Raw genomic sequence first — 20,223 nt, 5'->3', positions numbered from 1 at the left:
ACTTTGAGACCAGGCCAAAGCCATTCAGCTCTACTTCTTTGTATAGCAAGTCATGTATTTATTATACAGAGTGACACATTAATACTTTGTTTGGGTGGAGAGGTTATTCTTAAACAAGAACAGGCAATTCTGGTTCTTGGCCATATCCATCTGTTAAATGTCCTGATTAAAAAGGACGACATCCTGTGTAGCATGGGTTTCATCAAGGGCACACACCAATCTGGATTATGGGCTCTGCTACTTTCATTGATGGCTTAGTTGGAAGCTCTTCAGGGGAAGAGCAAGGATTGCCATGTTTTCAGGCCCTCGTCCCCTGCTGAAGCGCAATTTTCAGCAGAGGTTTCCTTTTGCTACACTTCACACCATAGGAGAACATCAGCAATTGCCTCCCATTAGCCTCCTTGGTGAAGTGGGAAATTAATTTTACAGGCTTCCACAAAATAAAGTCTTCTAGGAAATAAAAGGAGGTTTTAAGTCTACCACTCCTGATCTCTATGAATAACAGATATGCAGCTTATCAGAACTGTAATTAATTCACAGTTGGAAGAGCCTCCAGGATAGAAACTTGACTGCAGGAGAAGCAATGCTAACAAAGTAAAGGAAAAAAAAAAACTGTCCTGTTTTCTATCAAGGCAATTAATCTTGAAAATTTTCTTTGCCTGTGAGGAGATTGGCAAAGACAGCTGTTGCTTCATCCTGGAAAATGGCCCGAAAAAGGTCTGCATAGAATGATCTTGCAGTGATTTCATTATAAGCAGTAAGTTTAGCAGCAGCTTTCTGGATTTTCCTTTATTCTGCTGTAAGATACAGGTGTGCTGGCACATATTCATAGAAGGAAATGAGCAAGCCAGCAACTTGGCTTTTTGGCCATTAGCAGTGAAATGCTTCTGGATGAGCTAAGACAATTGTTCAGTTGAGTGATCTCAGAGTAAGGCTGACACCTTCATTTTGGTGATATCCAACCTGTCAGCACATGTTTTCCTTGTCCAGCCAGTTTGCGAGCAGCAGAGTGCAGTGTCTGGTCAAGCCTGGGGGGAATAAAACTTAGCTTCCCTTGGATAAACTTTAGGCTGCCCCTGATTGCTGTTACAGAGAGCCTCTTTTATTAACACTTCTCCTGGAGGAGTTTTTCTGATTCATTTTCCCTGTTCACCTTCCTCAGAAAGGTTATGTTAACACAAGCTTCTCCTTGCAGAGTCTTGCCTCTTTTAGGCCTTTCAATTAAAAATCTTCAGCAAATCTCAAATTTTTAAAGAATTTGTGTGCAAGGATGCAATTCACCTTCCTTTTATGTATTGCTAGCTCTGTTTTTGTTGCTGGGAAACTTGGGAAAGAGAAGAAAGGAAAGGAAGGAAGAGAGGAAAAGAGAGTTGAAGAGGTTGCCAATGGTAAAATTTTTGCAATGGGTTAATTCTTGCTGAGATGGGGTGTATAGCTCATGTCAGGTGACTGGGCATGTGACTTGTCCTCTGCTTGATGGGTTTTCTGGTTCTAGATGTTTTTGCAGGCTGGATTAACTTTTGTGACCTGTTTTTACAGAGTGAACATAAATGTGATTCAGACAATGTTAGACCTAATTAGGATTAGCTCCTTTGTTATTTTGCCTGTGAGGATGACTGAGGTGACAGTTTACTGTTTGATAGATAGGCAAAACACTGCAGGGTAAATTTACACACAATTAAATCCAGCTGCTTTTCCCAGCAATGCAAAAACTTGTCTTTTATTCCAATCTGCAGTGTGCACATTCAGGCAGCATGCAGAAGAGATGAGATGTAATCTCCCATCTTTGCTCATGCAACTGACATTCATGGTCCTGTGAAATATCCGGGTCTCAGTATATGCACATTAATTGCATTGGATGGTTAGAAAAAACATCCTGATATATTGATGATATATTAAATAATCTGAAGACTCTTGTAAAATTAAATACTAACATTTCTTTATTCTATTCAGGACCTGGAGAATGGTCTTCTCTACAAAACAGTGTAAAAGGGCCTTAGCAATGTATCCCATTTTAACTGAATCATTATTTGTCTATGGTTTTTTACACCGCTGTGCTGTTGGGTTCTTTCATCACAATAATGCTTCCTTAGATCACCGTGTTGTTTTATACCTTCTGAAGGAAATGCCAGAGCTTCATTTTCAGCACTTCCCACAATATTTCTCACTGTTTTCTATACATTGAATGTGTCTGCTTGCAAATGTGTCCATCAGCATCTATTCAATGTATGAGAAACAGACCTGGACTTGAAGGCTGCACTTCTGTCAGCACTCAGAAGACTGAGATGAGAACAGGAGTCTCGCTTGAAAAGATACAGTGGAGACATGCATGGCAGTTTAAAGCCCAAGTGGTTAGACTCAGAAGTTTCTCATCCCAAATTGTCATTGGTTCAGACAATTTTGAAATTGTGAAATAATAGATAGTATTTATTGTACAAAATCCCAGCAAAGGGCATCTGTCCTCATACAAAAATAATTCCAGTGTATTGTGAGAAATAGAAGTGTTTTGACTGAGAGGATTTCACCTCTCTTTCTTCTGTCGAATAAAGGTGAGCTTCTGGGAGACAGAAAGGTGATAATGGAGAAAGAATTCAAATAGCTGTTTTGCCTCGGATCTATAGACCATGGAAGTAAATCCTACTGCCAAACACTGGAGACTAACCCTCAACATTAAAAAAAAATTGAATCCATTCTTTTCTGCACCTTCACTGCTGTTTTTCATACAGTTGGCAACAAGATGGTTGAAGTACAGACACATATCCAGTGTGACCAGGTCTCATTCATAATGTTATTACAATGGGTGTTTTACTTACAAACACCAATTTTCAGGTTATAACTTCCATTTAAAGTTACATAAATGAAGGGTAATATCTGAGCTGGTGAATAAAGAGGGGTTTTCTTTGTAGGTGGTTTTTGGCAAAGTTTAGTTCTCATTCTAGTGAGATTTTCTTTAGCTTTCTCATATTATTCTGTGGGGAACAACATTCATGCAGTCTTATCCTAGCAGGATGTACTAATACAAAGTACAGATCTCTATGGAGAATGAAGACTGTTGCATGAGTTGGTCCCATTTTCAAGGACAAATATTTATGAAAAATAGTATATTACACCATTCAAAGTGAACCTGTAGATTCCCTTTGCAGCACTACTCACTGCAGTCAGTAGCAATTACTTAAGATTTGCCCCATAGATTTTACATGTTCTCTACCCAAATATGTGTTCTGTACTAACGGCAAAATATCCTACAGAATGTTGCTCATGACTGACATTTTGAACACTAACTGTTGAAAGACAGGGAAAACAAAGCTGGGCATCTGATACATTCTGATCTTGAAAAGGTATTTAATAGCCTGAAAATGTTACTGAAAAATGTATTTCTGTTGGTTTAAGTAATGACCCTGCCAGGTGGGCTGAAAGCAGAGGAGATGGAAAAGGAGTTACAAGTGGTTGTTAACAGTAGTGTGCTATGTGAAGCATGCTGAAGTTACCCTTAAAAGTCCAAACTGGGGATGAGGCTTGCTGCCAAAACTGAGAGCTTTTCTTTAGGCCGCCCTGTAGCTTAGTAGAGACTTACACATTAGGACTGCAATTTAATCAGTGCTAAATCTGTCTAATATTTGATGCTGAAGCTTACAGTTGTTTTAGTAGCAAATGCAGACTGTATTAGCTTGTATCCATGTTGTACAGAGAGCCATGCAGGTTTTGAAAGCCATCTTTAAACCTTCTCCTTCAATTCTAAACTCAAGCAGCCCTGTGCTAATAGAAGTGAAGCTGTGGTGGAAGTGAAAATGAGCTGCCCTAAGAAGTTTGCATGGTGTGTGAAGCAGTGCACACTGCAACGCAGCAGTGGGAGAGGAGACATGATCCTTAGCCACCCTTGTTTCTACATCCCACCTGTATGTTACATTAGTTATTTCCTTCTCTCTTCCTTGCTATCTCTTAATAAATTAGTGGGAAGAAGTGCAGTCAAGCCTGCACGCAGTAGAATGTTTTGAAAAGGCTTGAATGATTTGCTCTGAGGTTTGCTACTGAAGGAGAGCTACTGGACAATTCCCTTCCTCTCAAAATGCCACTTTTCTGTGATTCCGTGGGAAATATGTGGTCTGTCCTACATGATACTTTTTATCCGGCAGGGCTGGCCCCAGCTGTGGCTGAAACCCTTGTTTCACCTCTGGGATTTCATCATTAGTGTGAAACTACAGCCTCCTTGCATTAAAAAAAAATAATTAAATAAAACATAATCAGAGTGTGTTTGCATTAAGCCTTAGTAGAACCCAGAATTACTTCTAAAAAATGAGTCATTGATATCTTTGTGAGACCAAACCTCTGAGGTAAATTTGTGGAATCTGGGTATTTCGTGAATTTCTCTGCCTATTGCAACAAAGTCTTGAATACTGAGAGGATGGTGGAATGCTGAGTTGTTTTAGCTAGGACCAAGAAGATCACTTTATTTTCACATCTCAGTAGGGCTTTTGTGATTTTTTATCATAATTGTAGGTATTCGGCTGTCTTAACATGATTTCCTGTAAGTTTTCTAAGTGCTGACTCTCCAGCATGTCCACTTTAGGGAGAAAATATACTTTACTTGACTTTGTCTTGCGTTTCTTTTTAGTCTAACTTGTGACCTTAGCATCCCATTAATATGTATAGATAGAATAAGAAATTCCAAATATTCTTTTTCATTATTATTCTTTATTTCTCTCTTAAAAAACTGGAAAGTGATACGGTGGATAGAGCTGATTGAAGAGTTAAGACAATTAAAAAGCATAAGAAAATAAAGACTGGCAAAAAATGTTTGGATTTGGGCCCAAGGTACTCACAAATTTGAAACTAATAGTTTCAACTAAATAAGTGCAGGGTTTTTGAAATTGTGTGAGTACAGCTTGTTCTCAGTAAAATGTAAATACTTTTCTTTCAAAGTAACATTTCCATGTAAACACTGACCTAGCTCTAAGCAACAGCCCCCAAAATACAATGATTTCAAGAAGGAGTAAAAAAACCTAAAAAATAAACTAAATCGTGTGGTCTGAACAATATGCATTCAAAATTACGTTTACAGGTTGGCTGGAACTGCAGGAAGCTTCAATAACTTACTTGAAATAATATTTCCAGTTTTTATTTTTAGTAGTCTCCAAACCTGAAAATTCCTTTCACAATCATTCTGAAGGTTTGGCACCCCTATTTTGTTGGAAAAAACCCCCCCAAATAAACAAACAAAACACCCCCAAAATACACAATGACTGACAGAGAGACCGTCCAGGGAGAATTAATACAGAGGTGAGAGTGAAAAAGAGAGAGGGAGAGAAAGTACACAGCCTTCTTGTGAAACCAGATCACCCACATTTTAACTGGGTGATTTTCAAAGTTGCCTGATACTTCCATTCAGACTTCTCTGTAGGAGTGTCTTCTCCTCTCTCTTGCCACAGCATTGTTGGTGACACTGGGTACTTCAGGGGTAATGCACTTGCCGTGCTGCTTTTTGGAGCTATTTCCAAGTTAAACAAAGCATCTCCCCTGCCATAAATGCAGACCCCTCAGTGGCTTTCCTCAAACAGAAACTCCCAGGCGTCTCCTTCCAGGAGCGCCCCGCAGAACGGGAAACACTTGCCTTATAAACAAACATGGCCCAGGGAGGCTGGCCTGCCGACTTGCAAAAATAGCGTACGCCGAGGAAGGGTAAATAGTTTACATCTCCTTCAGCCTCTGGGTTGTGTCACAGAGCTGCTGGTTGAAAGGAGAAAATCTACTGCCTCCTGAAACACACGTCTTTGGAACAGGAGGATGGAGAATTTGTGCTTTAGGTAGCTTTTTGTGGAGATAAAAGATTTTAACAGACGTCCTGCAGACCACAGCTGTAAAAAGAGCATCGCTGTATCTGGTTTTGGCAAGAGGCATCTAAACAGTACGCAGAGTTGAAGTGTTTCAGACATTGTGTCCTATTTTTCTTCGCAAGGCACATGCAGGAAAATATTTGCTTCTAATTCATGTCTTTAATGAACATAAAGTGCAAAAAATGAAATGTATGCAAACCATGGGAGTAAAGTATGTAACCTCTCCTTTACTGCCTAAATGTAAGCTGTCTGCCCATAGGCAAAGAAGAGCAGAAGATGCTTTAGAAATGTTTAGGTATTTTGAAAGGATGGGTCCAGAAAATGATTCTTTATCATTGTGTCTGTGTTATGTGGGAGGAAACGTTGGTGACTCGGTTTTGATGGCTTAAATGGGAGGAGAGGACACCTGCCCAAGTTCCACCAGCCGCCAGTTTTTCTTTCTTTACAGCTTAAATCGGATTATTTAGGTTTCAATTTTCATCATTTGTTTTTCTTTAACAAGAATCTCTACACCTTAGGGAGCTCTCAGCACATGTGATTTGGGACTAGAAGATGAAGAGGTCCCTCAACCAATGGGCTACAAAGTTAGGGGTGGGGAAACACCTGCACATCCCTGCTGGCAGAGGAATTTTGACAGGGGTGTTTCTTTTGGCAAGAATTGCTCCCTAGCTGGTGTTCCTGTGGAAGTGGAGTCCTTTGCTGATACCCTAATTGCTGCAGGGTGGGTTGAGAAGTTCATAAGCAGGGCTAATAGCTTGAGCACATTGTCCTCCATCTCTTCTCCTTGGATGAACCCCTGGACACCTTTTGTTGAGACAAAACTGAGTGTCAGCCTGTTAAAATATTATGGCAGGCTTTACTGAGGAAAGGTTGGGTCCCACTGTCAGACAGCCCTGTGATGTCATGTGGAGGATTTTGGTGATCCTCTGCTGAGGAAAGTGGGAAGGAGTATTGAGATGACTTTTTCCTAGAAGAGGGTGGAAGTGACAGAAAGGAGGCACTGGTGGGATGATCTGTGTCTGCTGTAGGGCAAATACAACAACAAATATTGACATACAGAAAAACTTTGAAATTCTTCGGGGGTGGGAAGAAGATATTTGTAAGGGAAATTTTCTAGTGCCTCTGTTCTTTAGCAGATTCTTCCCCTTTCCCCCCACATCTCTAAGATGTGTGGTTTTTGACTATTTTTCAGTGGGGTGCCTTTCTTTCCCCTTCCTTGTTCACATATTTTAGTTCGAAAGCTCTCTATAAGAAGTGCACAAAAAAATTAGAATCTTTTTTACTGAACTTTTTTGAGCTTCTCTAAGCAATACAACATACAAATGGAGTAACATGGTTATGTTGGTTTCTTGTAAGCATGTTTGAAAAGCATGGGGGTTTTTTGCCTTTTATTTGGCAGTATTTTGAATTATTCTAATACAATGATCTATGTAAAGTACATCTGTTCCTTGCTAGAAGTGTGCTGACCCTCATTTGCCATGATTGTTATGGGCAGAAACTGAATTTAGCTTTGGCAGATGCAAATACTCCTGAGAGTGCTAAGAAGGAGAAACTTTGCCGGTAAAGGAAAAAGTGGTCTTAAAACACTCGATTAACATTATTGCTGAATCTGAAACCATTTTATACTAGTGAAGGGAACCAGAAATATGATGTTAGAATACTGTTGTTCCTAATCATCTCTTTCTAAAAGGGTGTGAAGTTTTTATGCCAAGGGTTTTGACTCCTTCCCAAGGTTCCCTAGTATTTCATGGGTTACAGAACATTGAATGTGAAACCCAAAAGGGACCCTCTAAATCTGTTACAATGCATGCTGGTCTTTATTTCACGTTAATTTTTAACATCATAACTATTTCTTTTCAGTGGGTACGAAGACATAAGTAAGAAACGGGTATTTCTTCACTACATAAATTTTTTAATTGACTTTCTCTAACTGACGGAGAGAGGAAGAGGAATTCTCTGAAGGTGACATCTTGCCTTGAAATGCTAAACCCATTGCAGGTGACGGCAAAACTGAAAATGCTTTGCAGTAAAGTATGGGATTTCATTCTATAACTTTAGGAATTTTAAAGGGGTGAAAATTTTAGATTGTGCCCTGTACTAAAGCTGTATGAACAGTTTGCAGAAATCACTGATTCCTTCGTGAAACACACAGGATTTGGATTTGAGTCTGCTCAATTTGGTAACTCACATTGACAGTGCTATTGAGAATAAAACTGAAGAAGTAGGGTTTCTGCCTTGAGTGTATCATCTAGTGAAACTGCAGCCAGCAGGATGTAGAATAAATTACAAAGTTCTCATTCTGTTGGTTTTGTATTTGTAACTCTTCCTCTTTTTCTCCTTTCTTTAAATGTAGCGTTTTAGGTTTGTTGATTTATCACCGTGATTTTCATATAAGAAATTGTATTGCTGAGTAAGAAAAATAAGTAGTACAAGAAAATGTGGGGTTTTTTTCTCAGAGTGTGTTTTAGACTTTCTGAACATAAATTTATTAACCTTCTTCTTTCAAGTAGCTATAAAAAGGTTCGTTCTTGCTTGTTTTCAGTTTAGGTGGCTAACATTTAGTGGAGAAGACATGTTTAGCCCACCAACACTTCCTCCATTTTTAGGCTTGATGTGAGCTTCATGTTTTTCTCATGTATGGAGTCAAGGTTCCAAACTCCAGTCCTAAGCCAATTTCCAAGACAAAGAAAACAGCAAGTACCCGTGACATTTCCTCCCCAGTAAGGCTCCCTCTGACTTCTCTTGGTGCAGCCCAGCTGCTGGAATGTGTGCCTTGTGACTCTGCTCCTGAAGAGGCTCCTGCAGCCATGTCTCACTGTCAATTTGGCAAACATTAGTCATAGTTGCAGCTGAATTTCCAATTGGTATTCCTGGGTTTGTGTCATGTGTGTTCCATGTCACTTCTGTTGGTGGACAAAGTTGGTGTTGCCAATGTGGGGACCTGCAGTGTCCTAAAGAAACCTTTTCTGGGTAAGATTAGTTAACTGTGGTGTATTTTATAGAAGAAAATTACTGAATCTGATGTATTTTCTGATGTCATGCATATTTAAGTGTTTACATTGATTTTCTACTGAATGTATTACTATATCTTTGAAATGTGTTTCCTTGAGCATGGTGGTAACTTAGGGAGAAAAATGTGAATTCTATGTTGGAGTAAATCTACTGCTCTTTTTGAAAGGGTATTTCTACTGTCTGGACATACAGATAAATCTGGTTCTTTAACTCACAGAGACTGAACTTCTGTCCACCAGCTTCAGTCCAAGGGGAATCTACTTTGAAAAGGAAAGCAGTATAGAAATATAAAATATTACATGCAGAAAAGTGTGAATGTCTATAATAATCACATTCATCTTTAAAAATGGTTTTTACCCTTTTCCTTCTTCATCTGACTGGAACTAAGTGATAATGGTTGTTTTATCTGATACGGTCCCCACCCAGGAAAGGACTGCAGCAAATGACTCCTCTATTGAAAAGTTGTGTAGGGAGTTGATTTAGCAGTGATGCATTAAAAGAAATGCAATAAGAAATACAAGCTGAGCGGGAGTAATTTCAGATAACTTTATGGGTAAATAATAATCCCTGTACTTATTTACAGAATATCCAAATACTTTTCCTTGTTTCTTAGTTAATGTTGATCAAACCAATAGTCAGGATGTGTAGCATGAAAACAACCTCTTATTTGTCAGACTAGACCACCAACGCATTCTTTAAGAATTCTGCTATTTTATGGAAGAAAGCTGACTTTTTAGATTCTTTTACCCTATATTTGGCATCTATTTCCTTTCATATTCTGATGGTAAATGTAGCACAATTCATGCATTTACGTATGTTAACAGTATTTGTAGTGAGTTACAGTGCATTGCACTAATGAAGAAGTTTCATTTTACATCTTTACTTAGCTGTATAATTTACTATTTTATACAAATGAAAAGTTGAAAGCTAGGGAAAATATTTTTCTTTCTCTCTGAAACTACACAGCATCTCAGCTTGAAACACGTATTTGCTGTAGGCCTCTTGTTCTTATGCCTTGGAGTATTTTTAGAGATTGACTGGAGCTGAAAGAAATGAAACTTAGCTGGGTGACAATTTTCATCTCTTTTAAATAGATTAAAGGAAGAAAAGGAAAAGAAAAAATTAATTTCAATATTTTAAATTCATATTAGAGAGCATAGTTACCTTCTTTTAAGTGAAGTCTCTACAAGGCACGCAGTGTTGTATTTTGTTTGCATTAGTTTAAACTTCTTTTTGATTTTTTTTTTTGAAGTCAGGGTCTCTAATTCAATTTTAATGGGTTAACTGAAAAAAGAAATAAATACATTTTTTAAAAAGGAGAAAAATTTAATCTTTAAAACACTGTGGAGGAATTAGGTTGAGGGAAAATGAGATAGAGGAGTGATTTGAAGAACAGAATAATAAAATATGGGAAACATTGTTTTATTAATAGTTAGTCATTATTTTATGGTTATGTGCCTTATTTTATAATCAAATGTGGGTGAACAAAATGTTACGCCATGGCCTTCTGTTCATTGTGCACATGAGAAAAAATGGCTATGAGGACCACAGCTTTCATACTTACATGGCTTATATTGACATTATCATATTGAATAGTAGCAGTGTTTTCAATTTTCAAATTACTTCATTTCTACAGTGATTTGTTCAGTGGAACTCAGTCTGCGTTTTCTCAGTTTAGAGCCCTAACAGGTCAATTATTTATTGGTATATGTTGCATTTAGATCGAATATGGATCTTATATACGTTAAATATAAACAGTATATTTGCTTGTTTATTTTTCTTTCGAAATATCCAAGCTAGATGGAATTAAACTGGTAGAAAGACCATGGATGCATGGCTTGCGTTCCCCCAGTGCTTTTGCCTGCATTTTCTTTTCCTTGTGTCCATGTTTCTGGCAATCTCTTGCGGGTGTTTGTACTAACAGCAGGCAAAAGAATCACTGGAAAACACAGCACTGTTTGGTCTGCTGTTTTCCTCTGAACTAGCAACTCACAGTACAACTGGTTTTATCATTTCAGGATTGTTATTAGAGTGTGTGGTTAGGATAGGCGGAAATCCTCTGGCTGCAATTCTGTTCTGTATTGTGTTATCCTCTGCTGTATTTCAAGTCTCAGGCCATTCAGGCTAATCTGGATGGAGCTAGGGAAGAAGGAATGTCTGCAGATGGCATTCTTCTATCAGTCTTGTAATAAAAATTCTCATCTGCAAAACAGAAATGGTTTTAAAGGAACGTAGTTTTTCACATCAGTGACTTGCAGATGGGCAAGGTGCATCTGGGATAAGGTGCCACAGGTATTCATCACTTCGGGAAGAGGACCCACCTTTGGTTTCAGCATGTCATAACCTCACTCTTAGGTTTTGTTACTTCACAGGGTGCTTGAATGCAGACTAGCTCTTTTTGGCTCCACAATGAAGCTAGGTGATTTGTGACACATTCAAATTTTTTAACTATTGTAGTGGCAAAGGTTGTTCATGTTAACAGAGTTGGTGACGTTGCTGAAGGCAAAAGGATTTTTCTAGGGAAGGGTAAAAGGCTATTTAAGGAGTGTAGAAGAATGGTAGGTTCTGAAAAACACCTGCTTTAGGAATACTGTCGTCTTCATTTACTTGGGCTTGCCTGATTGCTAAGAGGAGTCACTCATAGAAATCTATCAAATCCTGCTGGGAGAGTGATCTCCTTTTTTATTGGAACAGACTCTCTCTCCCTCTCTCTCTTAATCCATGTCATAGTCTTTAGGACATTACTACCATATGATGAAACTGAATATTTTTATTGAATGTATTGTGTAGTGCCAGTGGACCTGAGGAGGAGAAATGATACTGGAGGGAACATAAAAGGAGTTTCTTTTCTCTTTAGATGGGTGTAGGAGAGTTCAATATTACCAGAAAAAGAGCTTTGAACAATGCTGATAAAGAAGAGGCTTAATGAGGCTGGGGCTGTATGCGGAAAATTAGTCCGTATTAGGGTATTATTCCTTCAGGGAGCGTTTATAATGCCGGCAGGAATGTGGGAAGAGGGGGTGGATCAGATTCCGGCATAACCTTGCAAGCTTTCAGCTGCCGATGCTTGGTGCACCTGCATGTTCCTCTGTCTGACCTCGGAGCTGGCTCGAAAATCTCTGGCATCTGGAAGTGCGAGGAAAGCTCAGGTTTTTAATTTTTGTGTGTGGGGGAAATAAAAAATAATCCAGCTTTTTTTTTTTAATCTTAGAATGCCTTTTATTTTACATCTTTTTAAAGGATACTGGAAACTATTTTGTGGGGATGCTTTTTAGTGGTTCGAGGTTAGGGTTTTCTTTTTAAGCTAGTATCTTAAAGATCTCATAGTGATATGTCCAAATAGATTAATAATATTCAGTTAAAAAATCTGGTTAGTTGGCAAGACTCGAGAAATTAATTTGATACTCTTTTGCTTATCTCAGGAAGAATGTTCTCCTTTAGCAAGTGCAGATTTGAACATGACAGCTTAGGCATTTATCTCATTTGTGGAGGTCTGGAATAGCATCTCATTTTCAAATTGTAGCGATATGGAGATAAAATGTAAATACTGCTGTATGAAAATTGCCACTTCATAACCTTGTACAACATCACTGGTAGCTGCGGTAGGAACTTGCAAATTGTAAGTGCATGTAATTTACATTGCTTGCATTTAACTGTTTGGTAATTACACTTTGATTTGTATTTTTTTATCAGACATGGTGGGGTGGTTAAGCTGTGCTGCTTACGAGCTTCCATGTGAGTAATTTCGTGGTATAAAGTTATGCTTATTAAATGCACGGATTTTCTCTTTCGCAGTTTAAAAGTTGTTCGATTTGGCATCTGTAGCTTATTTCTTGCAGTCTACTTAATTGAATAGCTTCTCTGTTTATCTTAAAATGCAGATAAATGGCTTTCAGTGCAGTGTTTATAGCTTAATAGTTCCTGAAATGAGAGTCAACATTATCTCCTAGACTCTACTAGTCATAACTAATGATCCCTCTGCTTACACTGTTGAGCAAGCCAGGAGACACTGAACTCTGCAGAGAGCAAGGGCCCTGTGCAGTGGGAGGATAGTTTGTATGTGATGGCGCCTGCTAGACAAGGCTTTCATGGCTCAGTAGTGTTAATTGGGAACCAAAACTTGTCCTTGGCCACCTCTAACCTCCAACCTCCTATTACTGAACTGTTCTAGGAATACGGATACAAACCTGAGGGAGTGTTGACAGCAAACAGTATTCTCACTTCCCTCATCATTTAAGGTGAGCAATATCAGATTGCTCTTAGGTTTGCTTCAGTTTTGTCCATCAGAGCACATTTTGCAACACAAAATCTTTGCAGAAATTTGGTATATTTTAATGTTCCAAACATCACTGGCAGGCAGCCTAACAAAGGCATTGTGTTGAGGCCTGGAAGAGGATGAGAAAATAATCAGTCAGCTGGCAATTACTGTATTTTGTTCTAGGCCTTTTTATATGACATTTAAATCAGTTAATGAAAGAAAGATGATTTTTTTTATATTTTCCCGACCTTTGGCTTAGTTGTGAATGGAGAGTGGTAGGCTTTCCTTTGCAATAGGGGTAAGTGCATGCTCTGGGAAGAGAGAAGGTAAAGAAAGAAAGAAAAATGAAGCAGCAGATTTACCACTCATCAGTAATGCTCTGTTATTACTACCTTGGGAACAAAAGTTCCTTGCTGATCCATCAAATTTAAATAATATGGGGAGTAGCAATGTCTCACGGCTTTAAGGGTTAATATTCTTCCACATCCTGTCAGCTTGTCAATATGACCTTTTCCTGAGTGTTTTGACTTGCAAGAAGAGTATTTATCAGAAATCACAGATGTAGGTGTTGTGAGGTGGATATCACCCTTCAAGTATTTCAGCCAGCACAGTGTTCTGGTTTCAAACAGGCAATCTAGCAGGAAGCATTTGCTGGGTTTAGGTGAAGTTCAGCTAGCGATATACAAAACAGTCTATGTCTCTAATTCCTGTGTCTCCACAGCCATCTAGTCCACTGTTTTGAGAGCTAATTAAATGTAAACATTTAGGTGTGTGACTGGTTGTAAGAAGAACTGTATATGAAAGCTGTTCCTACTTAGAGACACTTATATCAGTCTTGTTTATGCTCCAGCTTCCATGTTTTTCATTGTGAGTTTTCATGTTATCTTAGAAGCAGGTTTTGAGCTTTGTGTTGGCAGAACAGCAGGCTGGTACAGAGCACAGCCTGGGTAACGCCACACGTGCTGCAAAGGCCACAGTGTACGAAGAAGGCAAATTCAAAACACTACTTACTACTCTGAAGATGATTTTGTTGGACATTGCCACGAATGAGCTCCAGGAAAGACAAGGCAGAATGAGCAGGATGCCCTCAGAGAATTAAAGAGAGGAATGTGATTGCTGCCAGGAGCATCAAGCAGTTTCTAGCAGGACTGTGTTGGCAGAAATTTAGACATCATCTATCTTTTTCACTTGGTACATGTGGTCTTGATAGAGTTACAGGTAGTTCTCTAAACTAGGGATGAATCAGGAACAGACCAGAGTATGGAGAAGGAAAAATTTAGCCATTGCCTCTGCTAGTATCAAGTAGCTTTGAATGTACAGTAGATACTAGATGTGTAAGGCTCCAAAAAAAGAATTAAGTACTTGAAAAAAAACACATGCAAATTTTTTGAAAGAGGAATTTGGAGGCAGCTTTTTTATTTTGATGTTACTTTGTATAAAATCTTGTTTCTTACTTTTTACTCTGTGATCTAATCAAATATCTAGATATCCTACTTGTTTCACTCCGCATCTTGGAGAGTTAGCTCTTCTGTAAGAAACCAGTTGAAAGTTCATATAGTTCCAGATTAGTTATGAGCATCTTCTCATAGGAATAAAGCTCCTATTTCTTTGGAAATAATCCCATTGGTAAACAGCAGCTGCAATAAACGTTCCACCAAGAAATTTGATACATAGTTCTGAGTATGCAGATATCTCTTTTTTTCATCACCAGTTTTCAAACTTCGAATTAGATTAGGGAATGATGGAGCAGAGACTGAAGTATCATTTTGTACAGAAGAGCATTTCAGTGCAAATGCTGTGAATATGTTGTGACTGCTATGTCTGATGTTTACAGCTTACTATCAGAAAGAAACATTAGTAACAGCATCTGTTGGCCATCAGTAATGCTCTCTTACATATGTACATGTTATACACATCTATCATCTATTATATAGTTACATACTGCCACAGAAATTATAGATGTTATATGAAGGATGTGTGGTATATTATGACCATATTACCTGGACAAAATCCCGATTACCAGATTAAGTTAACTAAATTATTTCAGGTATCTGAAATAATAGTCTAATCTCTGTGGTTTTGTTTTTAAATGGTATTGGTTTGTTTTATATAAATACGTGTGGATCACAATTACAGGGAATTTTTATCAGTGGTTAGTCAACTTGCACAGCAAATATCAGGATCATAATATGCATTAAATGGCTATGTACTCTACCTTGAAATAAAATTCTTGCTATTGTTCCATAATGGGACAAAATTTTGATGCTGTTTGATGCAGTTTATCAAGTTTCCTGTCCTTTTTTTTGTTGTTGTTGGTTTGATTTGGTTTGGTTTTTTTTTTTTTCCTGTGTTTGCTTGTTTGTGTGTTTTTTGGTTTTTTTTTCCAGTTGTTTCTTGGTTTTGTTGTTTTGGTTTTATGGGGATTTTCTGGGTTTCTTTGTGATGTGCTATGATAAAGCCTACGTATCCTAGTAGCAACTTCACAACCTCTTTGCTGGCTCTGTTTCTGGAAAAAAAAAATCCCAAATTGCTGTTTGTGTGCATTTCTTTTCATAGTCTGTTCTCGGTTTGCATTTTTTTGTACCATAAGAAGCCTAAAACCTCATCAAAACCTTCTTGTGATTGCTCTCATCAGCAAATATGTATTGAATTGGGTAAATGAGGGCCAGGCCACTGCAGTGTATCCCATATCACAAGTAGTCACACTTTAAAGGAAAGTGAGGAGCAGAAGGCTCCAACTTCAGTGTGCATTTTATATACTGACCTTGGAAGGCGTTGCCAACCATCTGGAAAGAGTTAGAAATTGTGCATTGCTCAGGATCTTTGTTTTATTTGTAATTCCTGGATTTTCTTTTTCTTTCACCTTTTTACTGTCATATCCTATGTAGCCTGAATACCCCTTTGCGCCTGGCTGAAATAATAATTGTTTGCCAGCTTACAATCAAAGCGAGCACAGAGGGAAACAGCTGAGCTGTATTAAGCAGAGGCAGTCTGGACTACATTTCTTTACTGCTGAATAACACACCACAGGTGCAGGATTAGCCTGGCCTACGGTGCTGTGTTTGCTTAGCAGAGCCACCCTCTGCCTCCTCACATGACTCTCATCCTCGGGGAATCTGGCAGCGGTGTAGCGAGCGTGCGGAAACTCCGTGTAAGTGGAAGGCTTTAGCTTTTCAGCTCACAAAGCACTTGTGCTTCCCCCCTGCCCTTGTCTTTCCCCTTTTTTTCATTTTTTTTCTTTCTTTTATTTTCTTTTTTCTTTTCTTTTTCTTTTTTTTCTTTTTTTTTTTTTTTTTTTTCTTTTTTTTTTTTTTTAAGCCTGGGTTGAGCAGAACACTTGAGGGACTGGGGTAAAAAATGTAAAACAGTGAAGTTCAGTGGGTTCTTCAGAAAGGTCAGAGAGGGGCTGACGGAAAAGCAGTGTTGCTGGTGTGCTGGCAAGATGTGGGGCAGCAGGGAGCCAGCTGCTTATGGTGCACAGGGTCTTGTGTTTGCAGCTTTGGTTCCTGCAGGGACACACACACACTCTCTGGAGATTTCCTATTCATTCACTTGGACTGGAGCTCAGAGTTTATGCAGTGTCAGGAAGCCGATGCAAGCCTTTAGGTGCGCTTGGGTTTAGATTTAAGGAGAAAGGTGGTAGATTTACAGAGAAAATACTGCAGATATAACAAAAGATTTCCTGTTTTCCATTTTGGTGAGGATTGAGGAAGAGATTTTTAGAACAACTAGAACTTGGAAATCAGCCTGATCTTAAAATGATATTTCACTTTCTCTCCTTTATATTAACCTTTGGATTTGAAGTTAATTTAAAAATAAATGTTTTGGCAGTAATAGGCTAATTTTGGTGCCAGGTTTGCATTGTGGGCATGAATTTCAGTGCTGAGACTGGTTTTAGCTTCAGTGATAGTCGCACCTCTGTCTAACTTTGGTGGTATGTAGTGCTTGTGTATGTCAGTAATGCTTATTAAAATGCTGCATCTGTTCTATACATTTCAAATGCCATTTATTTGGAAAAATAGCCAAATAATAAAAACAAATGTGCTTTTTCTCCTATTCATTGCTGTTCATATCTGGCTGGATACTGAAAAAAAAAAAAAAGTTTTACATTTGATGAGAATTATAGAGAAAACTGTAGAGAATGAAAGAAAAGGTGGTCATGCATCTCTTGAAAACTTCTGGTCAAGGAGATGAGCGCGTGGGATGTGAGCTCACCAAGAGTTTGCAGTGCACATTACTTAGGTTTTGAGGTTGTGTGTGAAGTGTAGTTGTGAAGATACATCTGTATGACATTGGGAAAGAAGCAAAGCAAGCAAACACAGTGGGGTTGAGGGCTAGTTCCTCCTCTTGCAGAGGCCAGAGTGATGGGGGAGCATGGAAGCCTGTTGGGGGGCACTAGTTGATGGGTTGGGTTGGTGGCAGTGTCACTTGCATGGGTGGCACACACTCCCTTCCTGCCTAGACATGAACTCTGGAGCATTCAGAGAGGGAAATGCTTTTAGGCTGCTCAAACACTTCTGGAAAACCGTAGCGCTTATGTCTGCAGTCAGAATTCATTATTGTTGTTCCGTGCGTGCAATTAATTTTGGTTTGCAGCAGAGATGCTTTCCTCCCCCTCTAAATGGATTTGTTTGTTTTCTGTCAAAGTGAGTAAGTCAATGACACTTTCTGTTGCATTGGGCCGTGTTTGCAGAAGATAAGGTTTGTGCCTCAGCCCTCGTTCATGAACACAAAGATCTTCTTCATCGCTTACGGTTTCCACACATGCAGCTCAAATGCCTGTGCAGCGTGTGTGGTGAGACCAACAGTAGCAGCAGTCAGTTCAATGCAGCCCCTGCCTTGGCAGCTTAACAGGGCAGGAATTTATACTGTCACTTGTTCAGTTGCTTGAAACTCTGCTTGGCCTGGTGACCTGTCGGGGTGGCGTTTGCCTCCAGGCAGAAAAATTCTTGGAGACTCTTGAGCACTTCATTCAGCAACAGTTAGTTGCTGAGAGTGTCATAAACGCGAGATTTTGGGAAGTAGATGACATTAATCCATGAAAAATTATCAAAATACTACTTATTTTTTCAGACACCAAATAATCTGTCCTGGAAGATAGACGGACACTAGAGAAAAAGTTGGAAGGGGAATTGGTAGGAAGCATCATCATCCCCATGATTTGGGAAGCATGATAAATTAATCAATGAACTGAGTTTAAAGGAAGTTATATATACAGCCACAGAATTTGAAAAAAAAACCCCAAAAACCATTAAAAATATACCATGCTTATACCACAGCAGCTATATGACAGTTCTGGTTTTGTGAATATCTACACTGTTTAATTTATTCTTACAAGAAGAAAAAAGGGAATGACACCAATGTAGCAGAAATTAGAAAGGAGTTGGTAATTTATGAAGTAATTTGCTCTTTAGGCTGAGCTAGGGTTATGTCACATTTACTCCTGAACAGACAAACCCAGTGAGTCAGAAGGGCACTGGCACCTCTGAATAGTGTTGGCACTGGTTTCTGCAAGCATGGCATGTGCACATGCTAATTATGTTTTAATATCCAGGTGCAGTCTTTGATCTTGAGGTGAGAATGGCTAGCTGATATTTTTATCTTCCAGGCACTATTTTTGTCTCAGCCACATGGTGCTCTTGTGTTCCTTCTCTTTTGGAAAGGCGACAGGAGTGACAGTGATTTATTAAACATATCTAAGAGAGCCATGAGGTCAAAGCTCTCTCGTGCTGTTTCTTTTAAATTCCATTGTCTGAATGCCTCAATCTCAGTATCATCTGAAATGATAATAAGTAAAAATCTGCAGCTTGCCCAGTGCAATCTTTGCTGCTTTCCTAAAGATCAGATAGAAAAGCATGGATTAGTAGCAATGGTATCACATTGCATTGCATCTGTCCTGGGTTGAAGTATATTCCATCACCATCTTCATGAACTGTTGAAACCAGGTGAGGCAGTGCTCCCTGCCTCCTCCACTCTGGCTTATCTTCTGTTAATGGGCCCATCAGCACCTTTGCTACACAGCTCACAGATAATCCCCTCCTGGACTACCTCCTGTTAATGGGCCCATCAGGCCTTATCACATGACTCACCATCCCATTGTGAGATGCTCCGCCCAGAGGGAGGAACCAAGCATTCCTGCCTGGATATAAGCTGAGACTCTGAACACCAGAGGGGCATTTACCCACTGGATTCCCAGAGGACCCGAGCTACCAGACCTTTCTACAGGATCACTGCTTCAGGAAGACCACCTCATCTGGACTGCTTCTATCACTCCGCTCAGGCTGTATTCTGACTCTGTCAGTGGTCTTTTGTTTTATTGTATCTATTCTAGTTTACTTTCTTTCCTTTTTTTTTCTATTAAATTGTATCTCTGACTTGGAGCCTCTCCTTTGTTTTGCCTTCAACCTACTACAGCATCTCATCTGCGTATTCTTTCCCCTCTTGCTGCTATTCAGTAGAGTTTTCAGGATCACTTGTAGTGATATTTGTGTAATCTCCTGATGATCACATTTGGTGTTTGCTGCTTGGAACTGCAGGTATATGCGGTGATTTTCAGCTTAGAAACAGATAACTGCTGTAGGATGTTAACAATAATCTTTCCAATTGTTTTTAATATTTTTTTAAAGATGTGGAGTGTGGCATAGATTGCTGTTTGTTAATATCCAAATTGCCTTTTTGACATATTTGTGCCCTAATTTCTCTCCCCTGCTTTGAGTGTAATTTAACCTTTGTGAATCTATGTTGATTAACCCAATCACTTTTTTGTCATTCATGTTGACAGAGATGGCCTCTAGAATGAGGTGCTCCATCATTCTCCTCTCACAGGATATTCTGACTTGGTAGGGATCCTCAAGGATCATCAAGTCCGACTCTTGAGTGAGTGGCCCATATGGGACCAAACCCTAGTGAGCTGACCTCAGTCATTAAAGTCAGGCTGACGGGCCAGTAGGTCCCTGGCTCCTCCCTCCTGCCCTGTTTGAAAACTGGGGTGACACTTGCTTTCTTCCAGCTCTTATGGACCTCTGTGGATGGCCACAACCTTTCAAAGATGATCGTGAGCAGACTCATTCTGGTGTGTGCCAGCTCCCTCACCACTCATAGATGTGTCCCGTTGGGGCCTAT

General features: G+C 39.2%; 1 protein-coding gene across 8 annotated transcripts in view; it reads left to right on the top strand.

Moving 5' to 3' along the window:
- The window catches only part of BMPR1B (bone morphogenetic protein receptor type 1B), a 239,296-nt gene that overhangs the window by 185,043 nt on the left and 34,030 nt on the right, over positions 1–20,223 (top strand). Inside the window, exon 1 of one of the 8 annotated variants that reach the window (XM_066186355.1) lies at positions 16,175–16,252. The exons of the other annotated variants lie outside the window; for them this stretch is intronic. The gene's annotated coding sequence lies outside the window, so the exon portion shown is untranslated. Of the gene's footprint in view, positions 1–16,174; positions 16,253–20,223 lie in introns of those variants that run through there. 8 annotated transcript variants of the gene reach the window in all.

The sequence above is a fragment of the Chamaea fasciata genome, unplaced genomic scaffold, assembly GCF_029207755.1.
Source record: "Chamaea fasciata isolate MVZ Bird 193981 ecotype frontalis unplaced genomic scaffold, bChaFas1.0.hap1 SCAF_6, whole genome shotgun sequence".
Taxonomy (NCBI): domain Eukaryota; kingdom Metazoa; phylum Chordata; class Aves; order Passeriformes; family Sylviidae; genus Chamaea; species Chamaea fasciata.
The sequence above is the reverse complement of the archived record's forward strand: the minus strand, read 5'-3'. Positions and strand labels throughout refer to the sequence as shown.